Raw genomic sequence first — 20,860 nt, forward strand, 5'->3', positions numbered from 1 at the left:
TTTTAAACTATTTTTGTTTTTTTAAATAATGTTTATTCAAAAGTTTACTCCAAGAAAAAAATACATATATATGAAAATTACACCATTAAACCCGGTGCCTTAGACCAAATCACAACCCTGTCTTCAATTCCCCTTCACTCCAAGCCTCTTTCAAATTCTCTTTCCTGACTAGAAGATCAGTCAAATGCTCATGGGGTCAGCACCATGCCATATTCCCAGCAGAGCCACTGTATATCTTTCTTTAAGAGTGCATGCCACCCCTTCCCCCACCCCCACCCCCAACTCCTTGTTCTAAAGGATTTAACACATTACGAAGTTCATTTGGAAATATCAGCCAAAAGGAGTGGGACGGGGGCAAGCCGGCCTTCACTTGAAATGTCCTTTTCCTGTCCAGTCCTGGGCAAGGGTTACAGAAAAGGCTAGCTGCCAGCTTTCCATGAGTCCACTGGAAGCTCTAAGCCCAGCCCCACCCAGGGGCAGCTCCTGCAAAGGCTGGGTGCTTGGTGCTGCCTCCTCAACTTTCTTGGTGACCACACAACAAAGGAGACCTCCGGGGTACAAGAAACACAGATCCCTGAGCCACGTTGCAGGAAAGAGATATGTTCAGGGAAACCAGTTGGCCTTCACATGGAAGTTTGAGTCAGAGATGGTGGTTTTGCAGTGATTCGGACAAATTAGGTTAGTTTAGCAAAGCTCTGAAGTTGCAGAAGCTTCTGCCATGGACTCCTGATTGAACACAGGACAATAGAGATGAGTACAAAGTCAGATTAAGTCTTGGAGAGATGCAGGCTGGTCTCCTGCCACAAGGCCTTGGGACTGGCCCAGACAGATACTGCTAAGTCCCCCGCAAGGGAAGAAGTCACCATAATGAGTGACTGGGTGGAAAATAGGGAAAAAAGCAACCACCAAGTCGTTTTTGGCATTTTAACATGAAGACAATGACAAGTGGTAACAAAAAAGCAATAAATAACTTGAAAAGACCAATATTTAACTTGCCCATCCACCCAAGTCTCACACTTAATTTCTATTCCCATCTCCCCGAAAAGCACCACTGAACTAATTAATTATTGTAAAGCACCCAAACGAGTCCAAATCCTCTGGAAACAAGGACCCTCCAGCCAGAGCTGTTGCCTCTCTTGAGCTCAAGTGAGTGGAGGGTTCCAGAAAGGGCCCCTTGTAACTAATGCTGCACAGCACACACTGTGCCAAGCTCCAGCACAGGGCACTTGACTGGGACACAGGTAGTGGTCACAGCATCAGTGCTGACAAGCGAGGAAGGGGACTCTTCAATAATCCCAACTATGTGGTACCACAGCCAAGCAAAGGAGACTAAAGACAGCTGAGTGAAGAGCACTACTCCCAGTCTCAGAAAGAGGCTGGCCAGTACTAGTCAGTGTCTGGGTCGGGGGAGAGAAAGAAAGACTGAAGCTTAAAGGCAATAAAGGCTGTTAGATAAAGGGCTGATCTTTCTTGTAAGGACCAGAGAATGCACTTGACGGCTGGCTGATCAATGTCTAACTGGCAACTGCTGTGACAGGCTCTGGCTGGACAGAGGACTATAAAGACTTTGGTTTCTGGTCCCTGTAGGCCAATTGCCCGAATGTTGCCAACAAAGCCCAGCTAGTGATGCTGTTATGCAATGATGCTGCTCTTCTGACAAGCCAGCTCCAGATTTTCCAGACACAGAGGTTCTGCCCTGCTTTTGGGTACATGGTAGACTCACAAGAGGTGCTGGCCCCTCAGAAAAACAGAACACCCATTTCACTGTCAGCAAAGGAGCAGGTGTAGCCATCATAACCAGCATAGATCTGGGGCACCCCACGCCCAGGGAAGTCAAACAGCTTCACCTGGCAGGGGCAACATTCTCAATTTTCTGCTCTACATGGCCCAGCCAGCCATAGCCAATGAAGCCCTGAGAAGGGTTGCTTCTGGGACTCCAGAACCAGCGTGTGGTTAGTGCCACAGGCTGTGTCTCATTCAACCGTTTCCTACAGGCAGAATCTGCCCATCTTTTGCTTTCTGGATGAAGACAGCCAATCACAGGGGCACCAGTTTGCAGTAATACTCTAATGGCTGCATCAGGGTGATGAACTTCCCGTCCAATTGTGTCCCAGCTGGCCATATTCAGGGCATCCAAAGGAACAGAGGTTTCCTTTGCAGTCCATTATCAAACTGAGTTCAGCTCCACAGGCCATTTTGGTAATCGGCTGGCCTTTGTACCTTGTCTGTACCGAGCTGTGGACAGCATCTGTCTGATTGCCAAGGCCCAGCTACGCCATCTTGTTCTCCCCAAATGTGAACAAGGAGCTAGTTTCTGTCAAGGTCAGTGTGTGGTTCTGCCCACATGCTGCTGGCAGGATCACTTCGTGACTGAAACCTTTGATGAGTCTGGGGGCTTCCACTCTCTTGGTGTTGTCATGTCCCAGATGCCCCTTCTCTTGTCCACGGCAGCTCCACGGCTTCTCTTGTATGGTAATGAGGAGGCTATGAGCAGCAACTAATCAAAAACCACTGCCCACACCTGGACCCTACCAGCCACCCATATGTCTGAGGCCCCTCACAAATTCTGACCGAGATTGCCGTAAGCAACTTTTGCTGTTTAAGAACTTCCTTTCAACCAATCAAGTCCCAGTTGGCTGCCCTCCAAATCAAAATTTGCCCGTTGTACTTCGACCCTTCAAGTTTGACGTGTTTCTTGGTGTACTTAGGCTGAGTAATGACCACGGTCACACTGTCCCGCCTTGCCCGCCGCTGCTGGTCTTGCTGCAGGCCTGATCCCGTCCCCACCGGGGGCCCAGTGGAGCTCCAGACTGTCCTTAAGGTCTTTGCTGCTGTCCTTACGCCGCTGCTGTTGCAGTGCTTCCGCCGCTTGCGCCTCCTGCTGGAGGGGCCTGCTTCATTTCCTGGGCCCAACGCAGGCAGAGCTGTTGCCTGAGGGAGGCTCCTGCCAGGCTGCAGCCTTGGCCTTCTTCCTGGATACGGTCATGGCTGGAGGGAGAAATCTAAACTATTTTGTATTAATTTTCTCAAAAGAATATCTGTAATTTAAAATGTCAAACAACACTAAAGGCTAACAAGGAAAATAACAGTAAAAACAAACAGTAATGATCTGATCATGCTCTCCTATCATGTTCCATCCCAAAGGCACATAGTCATCACTTAGGGAGCTGCTCACAATATTTACCTCCATGTATTTATGCTTTGAAGAAACCTACATATACAATGCTTGCAAATTACGTGAAAGGAATTATATACACGCTGCTTTACGTATTGATGTCATCTTTCTTTTATTTTTGTATTTTCTGTATCTCTGTTTCTTTCTTTCCCTTAAAAATTTTTGTCTTACCTCCCCCAAAATCTTCCACCTACTCCAACAAAAACCCCTGTCCTTCCCTCCTTAGCTTCTCCCCAGCCCATGACCAAGCTCTAACCCATGCTAAAGAACCAAGGTTTGTTCCTTCCTTTTCTTCTTTTGAGTTATGTAACTCTCTACACGTTTGTATGTATTTATATGGTATACATATATATGGAATATTTTGGTCATATTTTGATTTTTTTTAAACATGAAGATATTTCACACTGTACCCTGTATTTTTCTATTTTCACTCAATAACACCTGATAGAATTACTACCAATCATTTGGAATAATCATTCATTTAAATGGCTTAATAATGTTGCATTTTTGAGATATGTCATTGTTTATTTAACCATTCTCTCATTGAAGGACATTCACTTTGCAATTTTTGTCAGTATGAAAAATTCTACTCTCTATGTCTTTACATATATATCCAGATGTACTGCTGGTTTTACAGCTATATAGTAGTTTCCATTTATATAATATATAGAGAGTTTGAACAGGATTGTCATTAACCTCTTGGTGAAAAAGTCTACTGCTATCTTGCTTAGGTGTTTACTACACATATTTTCAGCATAATCAACTGTCATTTTGGTATCGTCAATGTTATCATATGTGTTTTCTCTTAATTTGTTGATGAAATAAATCTATTGATAAATTGCCTACCATTTTAAGATGTTTGAATTACTATTATAAACAGCTCATCTCAGTCACAATTCTTCCTTGCAAATAGCAGATCCACTTTTGAAAAGTTTAAGCAGAAAGAAAATAAACTTACTGTATTGTATTAGCAATTCAGTAAGTCTTCAGTGGAGTTCAGAGCCTTTCAGATTGAAAAATGCACAAATTTCATCAACATTCTGCTTGCAGGTGTGAGTCCAATGAAGCTGGGCACAGATATGGAAGAAAATAAACAATATTCTGATGACACTGAACAAAGAGACTTTCTTTCAGGAGTTTAGCCACTTTAGGTTTTACATCTTGAAGTCTCTTTCTCCTTCTCCTACAACAAAGTGAAATTTGTATGCTTACGCCTTCTCTTATGAATCAAAGATTCCTAAAGGTGGAAGCCAGGGAGTCTGGTAGAAAAGCTCTGCGTTCTAAGTGGAGATTTGAGCTATTGACTGCGTGAAGTTACCAGAATAGAAGACAAGTGTGCCAAAGGAGTTGGCTGCTACTGCTATGACAATTGTCTGTGAGAGTTTTAGAAAGATATTATTTTCATAAATTACTATATTCAGTTTACTAATATTTACTAATACTTGATATTTGGCTAACTGATGAGATTAGTAGTTTTATTTTTATACCATTATAATTTAGTTTTGTAATTGGAGTCATACTAGTTTGGAATTAAAATAATATTGGCTTATTAAAGTGATATTGTTCTCACGCATGTAATCCCAGCACTTTGGGAGGCTGAGGTGGGCAGATCACCTGAGGTCAGGAGTTCGAGACCAGCCTTGCCAACATAGTGAAGCCGTCTCTACTAAAAATACAAAAATTAGCTGGGCATGGTGGTGGGCACCTATAATCCCAGTTACTTGGAAGGCTGAGGCAGGAGAATCACTTGAACCTAGGATGCAGAGATTGCAGTGAGCCAAGATTGCAGCATTGCTCTCCAGCCTCCTGGGTGACAGAGTGAGACTCCATCTTAAAAAAAAAAAAAAAAAAAAAGGAAAGAAAGAAAGAAAAGAAAAGTGCTATTATAATGGAATCTTTGGGGTGTCACTTTTCTGGCCACAAACCTCTGTGGCCAGTGGCACCTCTGCCCAAGTTCTTGTCCTGTATCCAGGAAAAATGAGATATGCAGACAAGTGGAGGGTGAGCAAGATAAAGAGAAAATTTATTGAGTGTTAGAAGAGCTAGGAGGAGACCCACAGTAGTTAGCTTTTCTCTGTAGGCAGGTCATCTTGACATCTGCAGCTCTCAGCAGAGAGGAGGCCTGGAGAGGGTGGCTCTTTTCTGCAGTCAGGTTGTCCAGATGTTTGCAGGTCTCAACAGAGAGGAAGCTCTGGAGAGGGTGGCTCCTCTCTGCTGCTGATCATTCCAATGCCTTCCCAGCTTCTAGCAGAGAGGAGGCCCTGGAGTGGGTTGCTCTTCTCTGTAGCCAGTAGTCCTGACATCTCTGCAGATCATTTCAGCCATTAGAGAATTTTTTTTATCTCAGCAGGGAGGGTAGCTCCTCTCTGTAGCTGGTCCTCCTGTCATCTGCTGAGCTCTGGCTGAGCCTAGGGCTTTTATGGGCCTCTGATGGGAGGAAGTGCATCCGATTGGTCCATGGAAGGCAATGGACTGGTGGCAAAGGCACCGCAAGTTCCCACTCTGGTTGTGGGACTAGCAGCCTGCCCCCAGCCTTCAGACCCTCCTTGGCCTGAAAGTGGGGCCTCACTGGGGACCCTCCCCCTTCTGCCTAGGAATCTGCTTCCTGCTGCCTTTATAGTGCCAAGGTTCACCAGACTTTGCTCCTAGATTAGAGCATGCCCTTGAGCAAGCACTTCTGAGCCTGCAAAAGCAGGGGTGAGAGGGGCAGCCCTGGCTCCTGTCTGCTCTGTGGAGCAAGAAGCTCAAGTCTGCAGCTATGGTTTGTGTGACTGCAGCTGCCCAATGAGGGCAGGGTTCTGCCTGCTCTTGGTCCCCCAGTAGCACTGGGAGGTTTGGATCTGCAGCCACAACTTGGGTGGCTGTAGCCCTGCTCAGAAGGGTGGGGCTTCTGCCTGCTCTGTGGATTGTGAGGCCTAGATGTGTAGCCAGGGTTTGGGTGGCTGCGGCAGCACCTAGCACCTGGGGAGCTGCTTCTACCCCACCTTGGAAGAGGTGGGGCTCCTGCTTGTCCCCAGCTCCTGCTGGTTCCATGGAGCATGCAGCCCTGGCCTCCCTGCTGCACCTGCTGTGATGGCAGCAGCAGGCCGTCTGGAGCCACCATTGCCATCAGTATTTAAAATAATATAGAGATATTTGTTACAGAAGTTTAGAGAGATATCAACAATTAAAACTTTCTTTTTTAAAATGAAGTTTGAATTTCTGTCTGTGTGTGTTTTGTACTTTAATCTTCTTAAAAATTACTGTTAAATTTTTGTTCAAGTATCTCTATCTTTTCAATAGTTTTATTTTATTGTCATTATATTTGATATGATCCTAATGGATTTTTTTTTCCTCTAGATGTTGGACCTTCTTGGGTGTGATGCTGTTTCACAGTAATTTCTGATTTTATTTTTCTATCAAACTTTAAGCTAAAATTTTCAGTGTACTATCTTAATTAAGGGAAAAATTTAGGCAGTTTTGAGTACTTCCTTGATTCTTTCAGCCATTAGAGAATTTTTTTTTATTAAATACCCTCATATTTTATTAGAAAGTTCCATATAAAACTACTTTTAACAGATTTGTGGTTTTCTATTGATGTACATATTTGCAAAAATAATTTCATGGTGAATTTTTATGCCACTCATTTAAATTTAAACCCTCTTTCTGATATCTGCTCTGCAGAACAAATTCAATGATAGGGCATATTCTTGGCTGGCCTTTAAAAAATATAAACGTTTTCATTCCTCAGTTTTCACCACTAAGAACTGCAACAGATTCAATAGGATGTTATTATATGTTTAGTCATATTAAGATTCCAATACAAGTACCAGTGCATTGTAAGAGAATGTTGTATCTATACTCATGGATAATTTAGAAATAAATTCTAGTTTATTTATTTGCCAGAGACAGCAAAAGTTATAAGAAAAAATTATTTGCATGCACAATATCTGAGCTAACTTGCATTTAATAGTAAGAAGATCAATTAATTCTCAGTGACACAAGTGTTTGTGTGAAGAATGCTCTAGTACAAAACAAATTTGAAATTTAATAGGTTTGATCTTCAAAGACAAGATCAATATAGATCTGAGTCCACCAGTCCTCCTAAGAATACTAATGTATCTCTACTACTATAAACTTTAATATTCCAAAGGAAAGACTAATTTAAGGAATAAATTTAAAAAAAAACTACTGGAAAATCAGTCAAAAATATTAAATACGAACTGTTATAGCCAAGAGGAACCTGAAGAGAAAAAACAACTCAATGTAATGAAGGCATCCTGGATGGGATCCTGGAATAGAAAAAAGACAGTAGGTAAAAACTAAGAATACCTGAATAATGTATAGACTTTAATAATAATGGAACAAAGTTGGTTTCTTAATTGTAATAAATGTACTACACTAATATAAGTTGTTTATAATAGGGAAAATTGTTACAATATTTTTTTTACAATCTAAAACTGTTCTAATATTTAAAAATATGAAAAACAAATTGACCAGCTTTGAAACTTCAATAATACAACTTTTTCTTTCAATGCTTACTGTGATATTAAGTTAAAAACTTTTGGAAATTGGGTTTAGTCTTTTAAGATTTAGAGTTCTAAAAGATAAGTTACAATTTAATTGTATTGAATTGTCTGGAATCTGAGAAAATTAGTAGAGAATCATTTTACCATTGCGTTGCTAGAAGAAAGTCAATGCCAATGATTAAAATTACGCAGACATACTTTTGTAAGGCATTCTTATGAGAGGACTAACATAACAGATTTATGGAAATATACTTGAATTGAAAGAGATTCCCTTAGAAAATAAATTCAAATATATGAATCCCTCTTTCATACTTGAACTGTTAACAAGCTAAGTGTAAATGAATTTTCCGTATGTACTCTCCTGTCTTACGGAGTTCATTATAAAATTTTACTATAGGGAAATTAAAAATTGTTCATTAAAAGGCTGAATTAGAATAATAAAACAAAATAAGCATTTGATTATAAATCTTAAGAGGAGTTATAATTCATCAATGAATGCTGAGTTCCTGATACTATTTCTATGTTTGATAGGGCATCTCTAAGAGTCACAAGAAATGTAACAGTGTATTAAACAAAGTACAACTCTATCCATCAAACATCTAGCTATGGGTTTAAAATATGCTTATTCCTTGTTTACATTGGTTATGTTTTTCGCTTCATTACACTGACTAATGAGATTTCAAACATCTAATACCTTAGAAAATGTACAGCTAAATCCATTTTAGACATTAAATATGGAAATAGCTAAATAATAAATTTCTGTCATATAGGGAGTGTTTACTTGGTGTTAGACATCATGCTAAGTGCCTTATATGCAAGACATATTTAACCCTTAAAAATCCTATGAAATAGTGAATATTAACCCTCTTTTAGAGATAAAGGAAGTTGCAGTTTTGGGGATCACAGTAATCAGGAATCATTGATTAACATTAGGAATATGTGAGAGGTCCATAAGACAAGACAGTATAGATTCACTTCTCAGATCATAAGGATGTTTATAAGAATTACAGTTACATGTGCATTTACCTCAGGGGCAGACTTTTGACCAATACATTTCAATGTGTGCATTCTGCCATTGACAGAGATATGTTGCTACATCATTGTTCACTCATCTTATTGTGCATTATATCTGTAGAATAAGAGTTGTCAACAGTACATAATGTACTGAATTATAAATGAACAAATAGTGTACTTTATATTATATAAACAATTATTATTATCTGTTAAACAGCAGTATTATATGTACAGATGATTTGATGGAAACTGATTTTGACTTTCTTGACACAATACTGATATCATCAGTTGAAAAGCAAAAATATCAGTTAATCAATTTATCTCAACCTACAGTCTAACAGTGAATTTTACCAAGATTTTCTTTCTTTTCCTCCTCTTCCTCCTCCTCTTTTGCCCCTCCCCTCTCCCTTTGTGTTTTAGTCTTCTTGGGCTGCTATAGCAAAATGCTATAGACTGGGTGGCTTAAATAACAAATATTTCTCTCTCACTTCTAGAGGTCAGGAAGCCTAAGATCAAGACACTGGCACTTTCAGTGTCTGCTGGAGTCTCTTACCTGGCTTGTAGATGGCTGCCTTCTCTCTGTGTCCTCATATGGCAGATAGGGAGAGAGAGTACTGGTTTCTTCGTCTTCTCATAACAACACTAGTCTTATCATGCCATAACTTCATCTAAGCCTTCTCTCAGATTGGTTTTATTGTTTGGTCCTTATATTCTATAGATAGAGTCTCAGCATGTATATAACTCCAAATGTAACACTCAGTAGTAAGGCATTATGTAATTAATTGTTTAAATTTATTTCTAAAATTTTTCAAAGTATACTGTATTATAAAAAGTAAAGTAATATGTTTATTTAAGTTTTAGCATATACATTTATTTCTAATAAAGAATCTCTTTAATGATATCTCAGGACTTTCTGACTATACTAAACAATGTAGCCAATAAAATTAACACAAAAGTAAAACCAATTCAAATATTTGGACATTTCTGACTACACCAATGTGGCCAGTAAAATAACATGACGTTAAAACAAACTCCAATATTCATCACTTTTGGGAGATGACATTTTGGAAGATTAAATTTTTTAATGGTCCAGATGCTTTAAGGTTTGCACAAAAGTATCACAATCAACTTTATATTATTTAAAATTGACCACCAAATATAACTTTCAGTTATATTTATTAAACATATATATATTTTAACATTCCAAAAATATTATAAATATAATGTTGAATGTACCTGTTATGAGGATATTTAATTGTTTACAGCAATTTTCTTCCAGTGGGTTTAGCATTCCTTCAAAAGCATTTGTTACTTAAATGTTTACATTTTTATTCTGCCATAGTGAAATATAAAACAAGTCAATGAAATGACATTTTAATCTAGGAAATAAGACATTTCATTAAGCATAAAGAATTAATAAATACTGTAGACATTTTATATGGAATATACATTTACTCATGAATACTCATTTTCTAAATACATGATGTTATCAAGACAAATGCAATGCTTAACTTAACATTGATATTACACATCGAACCAATTTTGGGATATATATGTTGTTTAAATGTTTTGTCATCTATACTTAATTTTCTATGAAATTAAAATAACTTGTAAAATTTAATATTTCTTAGCATGTAAATATAATTGTTTTTGAACTGAAAGATAGTGAACTAAACTTGCCATGTCAGCATTTGTTAGGATATAAGTTAACTATTATGTAAGAGTAAAACCTCTTGGAAAAAATAACAGAGTAAAATAATTCTCTAATCAAACCCTTTAGACACAAAGTAGCACTAATGTGTTAAAATGAGTTTTCACAATGTGTTAAAAAAAAGTCTGCTTTATAAGACTATATATTTAGAGATATTACTTTACATTAATTAGTGATATGACCTTGTATAAATCACTGAATTATTCTACTTTATTCTGCTGATTTGTAAAGACAACCCATTTACTTGAATAACTGCCAATCTCTTTCCAATAACAAAACTCTGAAATTCTAGAGATCAATAGCAGGACAATCAACAGCAAAGTGCTTCATGAGATAATTTTTTGTTTTGTTAAAACATTCTATAGTTAACTTTATATTTTATCACGATTTAATTATGATTTTAAATTTTTTGATTAAAATATTTATTTGCTTAGCCATTAATGGAATTCTAACATATAATGACAATTACAAATTTTAGTTGATGTGTTAAGTAAAAATGAATCTTTTCATTTCCCCAAAAGGAAAAGTCTTAGGTACATTTAAAGTTGTATGATTTATAATATATTCAATCAAATTATACTTAGGCATATAATTCACATGGTTAAGGTGGCTTTCAGTGTTATTCATAATTTAGAGTGGAGATTTTATACTTAATTTAGATTTGTTGTAGTTTTTTTAAAATTACATACAATAATCAGAAAATATTCTGAATTAGTTTCTTTTCCTCTTCATTTTTTGAAATTGTATAAATATATTAGTTTTTTTAAGTTACTACTAGATGCTCTTTGTTGTTTTGGAGCTGAAAACATTGCCCTAACTCTGTATCTCGACTCATCTGTATCTTGAGTACAAAATATTCATATTTACAGTTTAGTAGGAAAATGTTAGTAGATTTATCAAGAATTTTCAGCCAATGGACATTATAGTATTGATGCGATGTGGTGGTTAATAACTGCAGTAAATAGCCACTAGCCCTCCAAAGATGTTTGCGTCCATATGTTTGGATCCTTCGAATGTATTAACTTCTGTGGCAAAAGGTACTTTGCAGTTGTGATTTAGTTAAGGACCTTGAGAAGTGGAGATTATTCTGGATTATATGGGTGGGCCCAGTGTAAACACAAGGGTTATTAAAGTGAGACAGGAGGATTAAAGTATGATGTTGTATGACTCAGAAACAGAGGTTGGAGTGATACACTTTCAAAATGGAGGAAGGGGCTATGAGCCAAAGGATGCAAGGGGCCTCTAGAAGCTGAAAATAGCCTGCAGACTAGAAGGAATGTAACTGTGATTTTAGACTTCTGATCTCCAGTAATGTAAATGAAAACATAGTGCATTGTCATTGTAGCAATAGAAAACTAATACAGTAGCCTCTTAAGTGTTGTTCCTTGATATCTCTATTTTATCCCTAGATCTCTTGTCCATTGTTTGGATTCAATCTAATGAAATTACAATGAAATGAAATGTAATGTAATGAATGTAATGAAAACCCAGTGTTTCTATTATTAAGCAGGGTATTGCTATTTGATATTACACAACAAAATGAAGTAAATTAGTTACTTCCCTAGTATAATTCTGTAAACTACTTTCCTTACATAATAATATATCATGGATATTATGGATAATAATTTTCTAAATACATGGTGTTATCAAGACAAATGAAACATTTAACTTAATATTGATGTCTTACACATTGAACCATTTTGGGGCTATATATGTTGCTTAAATGTTTTGTCATGTATAATTACTTTTCTGTGAAATTAAAATAGCTTTTGTATAATATTACTTAGCATATAAATAGACTATTTTTGAAGTGAAAGATGGTAAAATAACATTGCCACTTAAACATTTTTAAGGATATCTTAACTATTATATAAGAGTAAAACCTCTTGAAAGATAAGGCAGAATAAAATAATTCTCTAATCAAATCCCTCAGAAACATAGTAACACTAATGTGTTAAAATGAGTTTTCATAATATGTTCAAAAATATCTGCATCACGTAAGTCTTATCTCATCAATAGAGAGAAATCTGTCATTTTGTTCCATAGTTGAATAATACTTTATATCATGAATGCTCTACAGTTCAACCAACCATTTTTCTGTAAATGGATATATAAGACATTATTTTTTGAAAGCTACTAAAATTACCTAATAAAACTCAGTTGTAAAACAATACATTGATTTTATCTTTAAACTTTTAATTATCTGTATTTTTATGGTATATTCAATATTTTTATTTCTTAGCTAGTTTTAATAATTTGTACTTTCCCCATACATGATAAATATCACCTGGATTTTCTCTATTTTTAAATTGAGAATGATAGTTATTAGTCTTTCATTATTTTTAAAAGCTCCTTTATCAGGTTTCTAGCAATATTTCCTTTCTCTTTCTACACACACACACATACATAAGTAAATGAGTTTGCATTCTTATGCCTGTATATCTATATCTATATCTATATCTATATCTATATCTATATCTATAATCTATATCTATCTATTTGTGTGTGTGTGTGTTTCTGTGTGTGTGTGTGCATGTGACACAGTCTCACTCTGTCGCCCAGGCTGGAGTGCAGTGGCGTGATCTCAGCTCACTGGAACCTCCACCTCCCGGGTTCAAGCAACTCTCTGCCTCAGCCTCCAGAGTAGCTGGGATTACAAGTGCCCGCCCCCATGTCCGGCAAAGTTTTTTGTATTTTTAGAGATGGAGTTTCACCATCTTGGCCAGGCTGGTCTTCAACGCTTGACCTCGTGATCCACCTGCCTTGGTCTCCCAAAGTGCTGGGATTACAAGAGTGAGCCACCGCGCCCAGGCGTGTGCCTGTATATTTTTAATTTGACTATCTTTTTATCCTCTAATCAATCTACACTTGGTTATTTATTATATTGGTAATATTAAAATATGTATTTAGTTTCTCTTTCTAGATTTTTTCATTTAGTTAATTCCATCATTATTAATTTCCTCTTCTTATTTTTGGTTTAACTTCTTTCTTTTTCATTTATTTTAGTGCATTGACTTCCTGCCATTAAATTTTCATTCCAGGCATCAGCAAGGAGAAAGGGAGAAGGCAAAATAGGCACACCTACCAGCTTGGTCAGAAACCATTTTAGTAGCCTTCCAGCCATCAGATAGAAAACTTCCATATATACGGATTGCTTAGCATGTGATCACACAGCTCTTCTGTCTGCAAGACATAACAGAGAATGTCACTTTTGTTTGAATGCATTGCTGGTATGAATAAAATTGAATTTCTACTACTGAGGAAGAGAAATAATATGAGTATTGGGTAATTACACTTTCTGCTGCATCCCCTTCTCCTAGATGTGAAAGCTAAAATGCTTTTACTCCTTTTCCATTCCTCATAGTTTCAGGACCCTGGATTTCACTGAAACCTGTTTTTGAGCTTTTCCTGAGTTTGTCTAACTTTTAAAGAAACTTTATTTTAAAGCACTGTTACAATTTCCCAATCATAATAGCATTATCCATTTAGAGTCAATTATATAAATTGCAGAGACACTACCACCATTTCTCCACTATGATTTTTATCTTTTACAATATCTCAGTTCTGATTTAATTGTTGTTTGGTTATTGTATTTTCATGATTATTCTCCTCAGAACACATTGCTGATATAGTTTCTGAATCCGTGTATTTCTGAAAATGTCATTCCTTTACTCTGATGGGTGAATAGTGACTTGAATCTGTCTCCTTTTGTCTCAGTAGATAATATTTCATTAACTGGCTAAGTTTTAATATTATAAGTAAGACAGATATGAGCCAGAATCACTTTCCTTTGAAAATTACTTCCTTATAGAAGCTTATAAGACTTTCTATTTACTGTTGGAATTCAAAATATTCACCAGGATATGTCTAAATAAATGACCTTTTTTATTAATCCTCTCAGGGACTCAGGGAACCTTTTTAATCTTCAGGCATACATCTTTCTTTAAACAAAGAAATTTTCTTTATTTGTTTAAATATTACCTCTCTCTATCACTTTTTTATTTTATTTCAGGATTTCCTTTTATACACATTAAAACTCTCCTATCTTTGCTTTCAGTAGCTCATCTTTTCACTGGTGATTGCCGTCATTTATGCTGTGTCTACATGTTTTGGAATTCTTTCAATAGATCTTCCTGGTCAACTTAACTTTTAATCATAACTATTATTTTTAGTTTAACTATGGAAACATTTAAGTTGAAAAGTTTTTTTCTTGTTTTTGTTCCACAAATTGTTTTATTCATGATATACTTGACAAATCATATTTCTTTCTTTATCTCATCTGACATTTCCATAAGATCTACTTCTTGTGAAATTGCTCTTCTTTGTTTACTTCTCTGTTTTTGCGTCTTCTGGCTTCCTTCGATTGCTCATGCTTTCAAACACAATATCACATGCAATAATAATTCCTGCTAGGACACGTTGGACACTACAGGAACTGGGAGCAACTGAGCCCACCATGGCAGATAACACTGATGGCTCGCCAGGATTTTTAAGCATCTCACTCATGGTAGCAAGTCAGTTGGAAACTTCCCTTGTGACACTCAAAATTCCCAATTAGTTTAATAATATAAGAAAAGTGCAGGCCCTAAAGGTCAAATCAAACCTATTCTAGATTGCTTGAGAGGTGTCTTGACCTGCGATACATAGCATTCATCCTATTTCTGATAAGAACCCATGTTCTTTTGCTTGTTGGCTGTCTCTCTCTCTCTTTTTTTTAATAGAAAATATTCTTTCCACTTCTGAGTCTATGTAGTCTGGAAGAAAATGACCCCACACCAACTTTCATGCGAGGGTGTTTGACTGAATCCATAGTCATCAGCACATTCTGTTCTAGGTGGCTCTGTTGATTGACGCAAATAATGGTCACCAAGCTGAGTATAGTCTGTTGAGGAAGAAGACATTTACAGAAGGAGAAATTTACTCTCTTTTGAATTTATATTTGAGAGGAAAGATCTGCAATGCCTGGAAGTCCTCTTTGCACTACACATAGCTTTGTAAATCAGCACAGAGGAGAAAAGAGCTGAAACACAGGCAGAGTTTATGTTCCTGAGAAGCAGGTTGCCTGAAGCCTTGTACGTAATCTGAATTTTTCAGTTATGTGAAAAAATAAATGTATCTCTTTGCTAAGAAGTTTAAAAGCTAATTTTTGAAATATCGTAAGTAATGAATTTTTATAATCTGAATAAACTTGCATAACTCAAATGTATACCAAGAAAGAGAACATTACCATCACCTCAGAAGCTCCTTTCATGCTCCCTTCCAGTCAATCAGTGACATTCAAGGGAAACCACTGTCCTGTTGTTTAACGCTATACATTAGTTTTGCCATTTTTGAATTATATATGAATGGAATATGTGACCTTTTTGTTCTGAATTCTTTAGTTCAATATCTTCTTTTTGCAATGCATTAATGTTGTCATGTGTAGTTACAGCTTATTTATTCTTATTGATATAATGGATTCCATTTGTAAATGTAACACAGTTTATTCATTTTTCTGCTGATAAGCTTTTTTTTAGTGAACATATGTATGCATTGCTGTTGGTGTATACATGATCGTGTAACTACCAGGTCAAAGGGTAGGCACATTTTCAGCTTTAGAGTATGCTGACAATTTTCCATAACATTTATGAGAATTCACGCTCTTACCAGCAATATATGAGAGTTCTGTTTCTTCCACATATTTGCCAACACTGGTATTTTCGTTACAGACTTTTAAAATGTTCAGTTTTCTGTCACTTGTAATCTTTCTTTTTTATTAAAAGCCTTCCTGTTTTATTAGTTTTCCTGCCCTGGCTGTTATTTTATGTTACAGAGGAAATTGAGAGGGAAGATAGCTCATTCATGTTAAACTCAAACCTCTATCTTTTTGGGAAATTTCAAGCACTCTATTCTTTTCAATATAAGCATAGAGAATACATATATATATATGTATATATACACACACATACGTATATACATATATATTTTAAAAATATACACATATATACATATATGTGTATCTATATGCATACATATACACTGTATCAAATACACACATACAAACACTCATTCAAATACACACACACATACATACACACATATTCACTATATCTAATACTGTCCTCTCATTCCAAAGTTAAAGTAACTATACAAAGTTATGTTCCTATTTTTATTTTAGTTCTTAACCCGAAGCAATTAATCAAGTTGCGGAGTTCCATGGTTAATTGATGAAGTGAGGTTGTTTCATCAGTCATACATTGATCCTGTCCTATCTTTCTTTAGAAATAAATTTAGACTATGTACTAATTCTTATATTTAAATAAGAAATTAAAAAGAAAAAAATTGTGTCATAACTGTTTCAGAAGCATGTGATACTAAAAATATTTTTTCTTCAGGTGTTGAAAATCAATGATATTATTCTAGTGTAATTTTTATTTCTTAAATTAAAGTGGCATTAATGATGTTGTAACTATTATAAAGTAACATGTATAGCATTATTGTTAAACATGTAAATGGGAAAGTAAATTTTAAATGTGTTGCCTACAACTGAGGTTAAAGGAATTTTTTTGGTAACTCTGTCCTCAAATCACTTTGGGACTTGGAAAACTTTTTAAAAGATATTCTGAATAAACAATGAATATAACATTGAAATGGAAGCTTCTTGAGTCTTTAGTCTTCTTGTCTACTGCTGCAGAACAATTACGGGGGAACTGTACTCAGAAGAAATACTTCCTCAATCATGGTTGTTGCTAAGTGCATATTTGAGATCAACAGATAGAATAGTTACTAATTATCCCCTAAGGACTTAGATGCCAAGGAGATGCCAAGGACTTTTTCTCCTGGCCTTTTCAGGTACTGCTTATTCCTGTATCTCAGTTATAATACATACCAATCATCCTTACCATATCTTGGACTTAACTGATTTAATTTGTGGTGTTGATCACTTCCTAGAGATTTTCTAATAAAAGATAAAATTTTATCACATATTATAAGCTTTGAGGTTTTGAAGAAAACGTGTTTGTGCAAGAAATAGGAGAATTGAGAGACTATAAAGCAATTTTAAAAATGTAATCCAAAAGCTTTCAAGGGGGAAGAAATAATAGCAAATTTCTAAATAATCGTGATTACCATCTAGATAGCTAAGCTCAGACCTCCTTCATGGCAAATTATGATATTTTCAGATAAACTATTATTTATTCATATTTATTTTAATCATGTTTGATATATAATTTTTAAGCTATAAGCTTTTTATTTTAACATATAATGTTGGATTCTCATTTGAGATTACAAAAAATTGCCTTTACCTTTTTAAAATTATGATAGCTGCTTTATATAGTTTGGATGCCTGTCCCCTCCAAATCTCATGTTGAAATGTAATCCCCAATGTTGGAGGTGGGGCCTAGCGGGAGGTGTTTGGGTCATGAGGGCAGATCCCTCATGAGGGCCTTAGTGCTGTCCTTGTGATAGGTAGTGAATTTTCATGAGATCTGGTTGTTTAAAAGTGTGTGGCACCTCCCCTCTCTCTCTTGCTCTCACTCTTGCCACATACAGCAGATGGCACATCCCCTTGCTTTCCCCCATGATTGTAAGATTCCTGAAGCCCTCACTGACGCAGATGCTGGAGCTATGCTGGTAGAGCCTGCAGAACCACGAGCCACTTAAACCTCTTTTCTTTATAAATTACCCAGCCTCAGGTATTTCTTTATAGCAATACAAGAATGGCCTAACACAGTGTTACTACTGCTTGAAACCAGCCCATTATCCTTCCTTTCCCTGGCCTGTTGGGAGCCTGCATTTCCTCAGTACCTTGCTATTAGATAGGATTGTGTGCCTAATTATGGGCAACAGAATAAAAGCAGAAGTGACACTTCTCCAATTTTTCTCTTTCCTCATTCTGATTAGTGTGCCGGTCTCATGTTGAAATGCTGCAGCTATTAAATAAAAACAAACTAAGTCTTGGAGTCATAGAGTATAATCGACCTAGAGAGTTGTCTGGACTAGTAAAAACTTGTTGAAAACTCAAGAATTTAGTTTCTGGTCATTTTAACTAATGAGATTTTGAGATTGTTTCAAGCTACAATATACCTCATCCTGCCCTAACATGTAAGTCAATGCAAGTACAGAATAACTAATACCTTTTTGAGAGTTCATTTTTTTTCCTTCTATTGAGACTGTTATGTGAAGTACAGCACTTCTTCTAATTATTAGTAATATATCATTCATTGTATTATTGATGATATGGTAGTCAAGCTAATGAAAACGTTACTGTATTACATTTCTTTAGTGGTTCACTAAATTTTATTATAGTTGAAATTTTGGAATAATTGAATTAACGTCTATTTTAGCATTTTTTAATTGAATGAATAAAAGAAGTATCTTATGCTCCCGATGTGTAGAAGTACAAATAAAATATTCTAACATATATCTGATGTGAAAATTTTATTTCTAATTAATCAAAAACAATAAAAATCGTAATAGCTAACATTTATTGAGTATGCTATATACCGGGCCCTGTTAATACTTTACACATACCATCTCATTTAACTCTACCCTGTGAGGTAGGTACCATTACCCTGATCATATACATGGGGAAGCCGAGGCACACACATATTACTTTATTTACCGAAGGTCAACCACTAAATGCCAAAAGCAGAATTTATACCCAGATTCCAGAGACTGAGATCTTATGTGCTATGTTAAGTCTCTAAAGATAACTACTAAAAGCTTAATTATGTGAGAAATATCTAAGTAACTTCTTACTTGTATTTTAAAAATCAGTGTGCTTTATATGTCAAGGCATGAAAAACAAGACTCAGATTTATTGACTCAGGTTACTTAAAAATCTAGGAAGACCTCTGACTTTAGGTAAAGCTTTTAAATTCAGACTGAAGAAATATGACTGGGCCTCAGATGTTTGCTCTCCAGTTCTTGGCTCTGTTGTCTCTTAGTTCCATTTTCAGGCAGGTTTTTCCTGGGATCAAAAAGGGATAGTCCAGGCCCCAGGCTGTTTCCTATGAAATGAATGTCTATTCCAATGGCTTTCTCAGAAGAGGAAGGAACTTTTTCTCTCCTGGAAGCAACACTAAGGATATCCTTTGCTGCAGTTGTACTGTGACCTGCTGATAGGCTTAAGCCCTTCCTTCCCACCCATCTCTAGAGCTGAGGGTGGAGACAATCTCATTCAAACTTTCTGGGTGAGAACTGAAGAGGAGTGAATTTGTCAATAGGAAATGTGAATATCAAGGATGGGACAGAAGAGAAGCCGATATCAGGGAAGAACTAACAATTGTCCATCCCAGCATCTTGCTTGTATTTTAAATTTTATTTTATCTTTCAACACTAAAAAAAGTTAAATTAATGGATAACCACTTTTTTAGTGTACTTCTAGACCCCTAGCTAGAATTTTCACTTCAATTTTATATTCATCGTTTACTCAAAACGTATTTTAAAACATTAAAAATGAATGAACATTTCACAATTTAAAGTGCCAGAAAAATACAAAACTTCAAAATAAACACCCATATGTGCATTTCTACAATGCTGTCATGTTGGCATTTAAATACAAGGATGGTGTTCTTATATTTTAAGGATCTTGATTTCCGAAATTATTCAAACATAAAAAACAATCCAGCATAACCATGCCTAAAATAAATCTGAACAAGTGTAACAAAAAGTAAGCTACAGGTATCAAAACAAGTAGGTATGTTGTCTTTCTTCTCATAGGAACACAGTTTACAGAGGTAGTTATAATACAAATATCAATTTCCAGTGTTATGTGTCTTTAAACATAGTGATGAGGGAGTAAGAGAAAGAAAAAATAACAGAATAGTAACATCGATTGAATATCTGTTTCTTTCAGAACCTGCACTATGTAATATGATAAGCAAATTCACTTATATTATTTTATTATATCTTCACACGAGCTCTTCAGAAGTTGATATGTCTTAGTGAGTTACACAGTCTGCCACAATGAACAAAACTGGACAGCTGTAGATCAAACATCTGAAAGCAAGTCTGTAAAAAACTGAAGTTCTTTTCAAGTCAGTTTATATGTTTAGCTAGCCATCTACTTGTATGCTTATTAACTATTTGTTTGGTTATTTGGTTTGTTATTTGGTCATAATCTAAAGAAATTTAGGAAAAAGGATTACTGAACTCTCATCCCTTTGAAATACATGGTAGTTGAGCTAACATTAATTTTTATGTTGCTAATACTTGTAAACAATGAATACACATATTGTGTTCAGGATGTACAGGTGCATTAGTTTGACAAATATTGGAAAAGAATATCACAAGACTCTTGGGAAAAAATTGTGAAATTATATACGCTAATTTTATGGTTCATTTTCTAAAATGAATACTATTCTGTAGCAGTCAGCTCTTGTAACAATATTCCTGCATGACTAGCTATTCCAAAACTCAGAGGATTTGAATAATAACCATTTAATTTTCCACACAGGACTCTGTGAGTTG

At 35.9% G+C, this 20,860-nt stretch overlaps 1 pseudogene; it reads right to left on the reverse strand.

Annotated features, from left to right (window-relative positions):
* Positions 1-1,556: 1,556 nt before the first annotated feature.
* Positions 1,557-20,860, reverse strand: part of LOC102121593 (protein RCC2-like) — a 52,156-nt pseudogene continuing 32,852 nt past the window's right edge.

This window comes from Macaca fascicularis, chromosome 2 (genome assembly GCF_037993035.2).
Source record: "Macaca fascicularis isolate 582-1 chromosome 2, T2T-MFA8v1.1".
NCBI classification, from domain to species: Eukaryota; Metazoa; Chordata; class Mammalia; order Primates; family Cercopithecidae; genus Macaca; species Macaca fascicularis.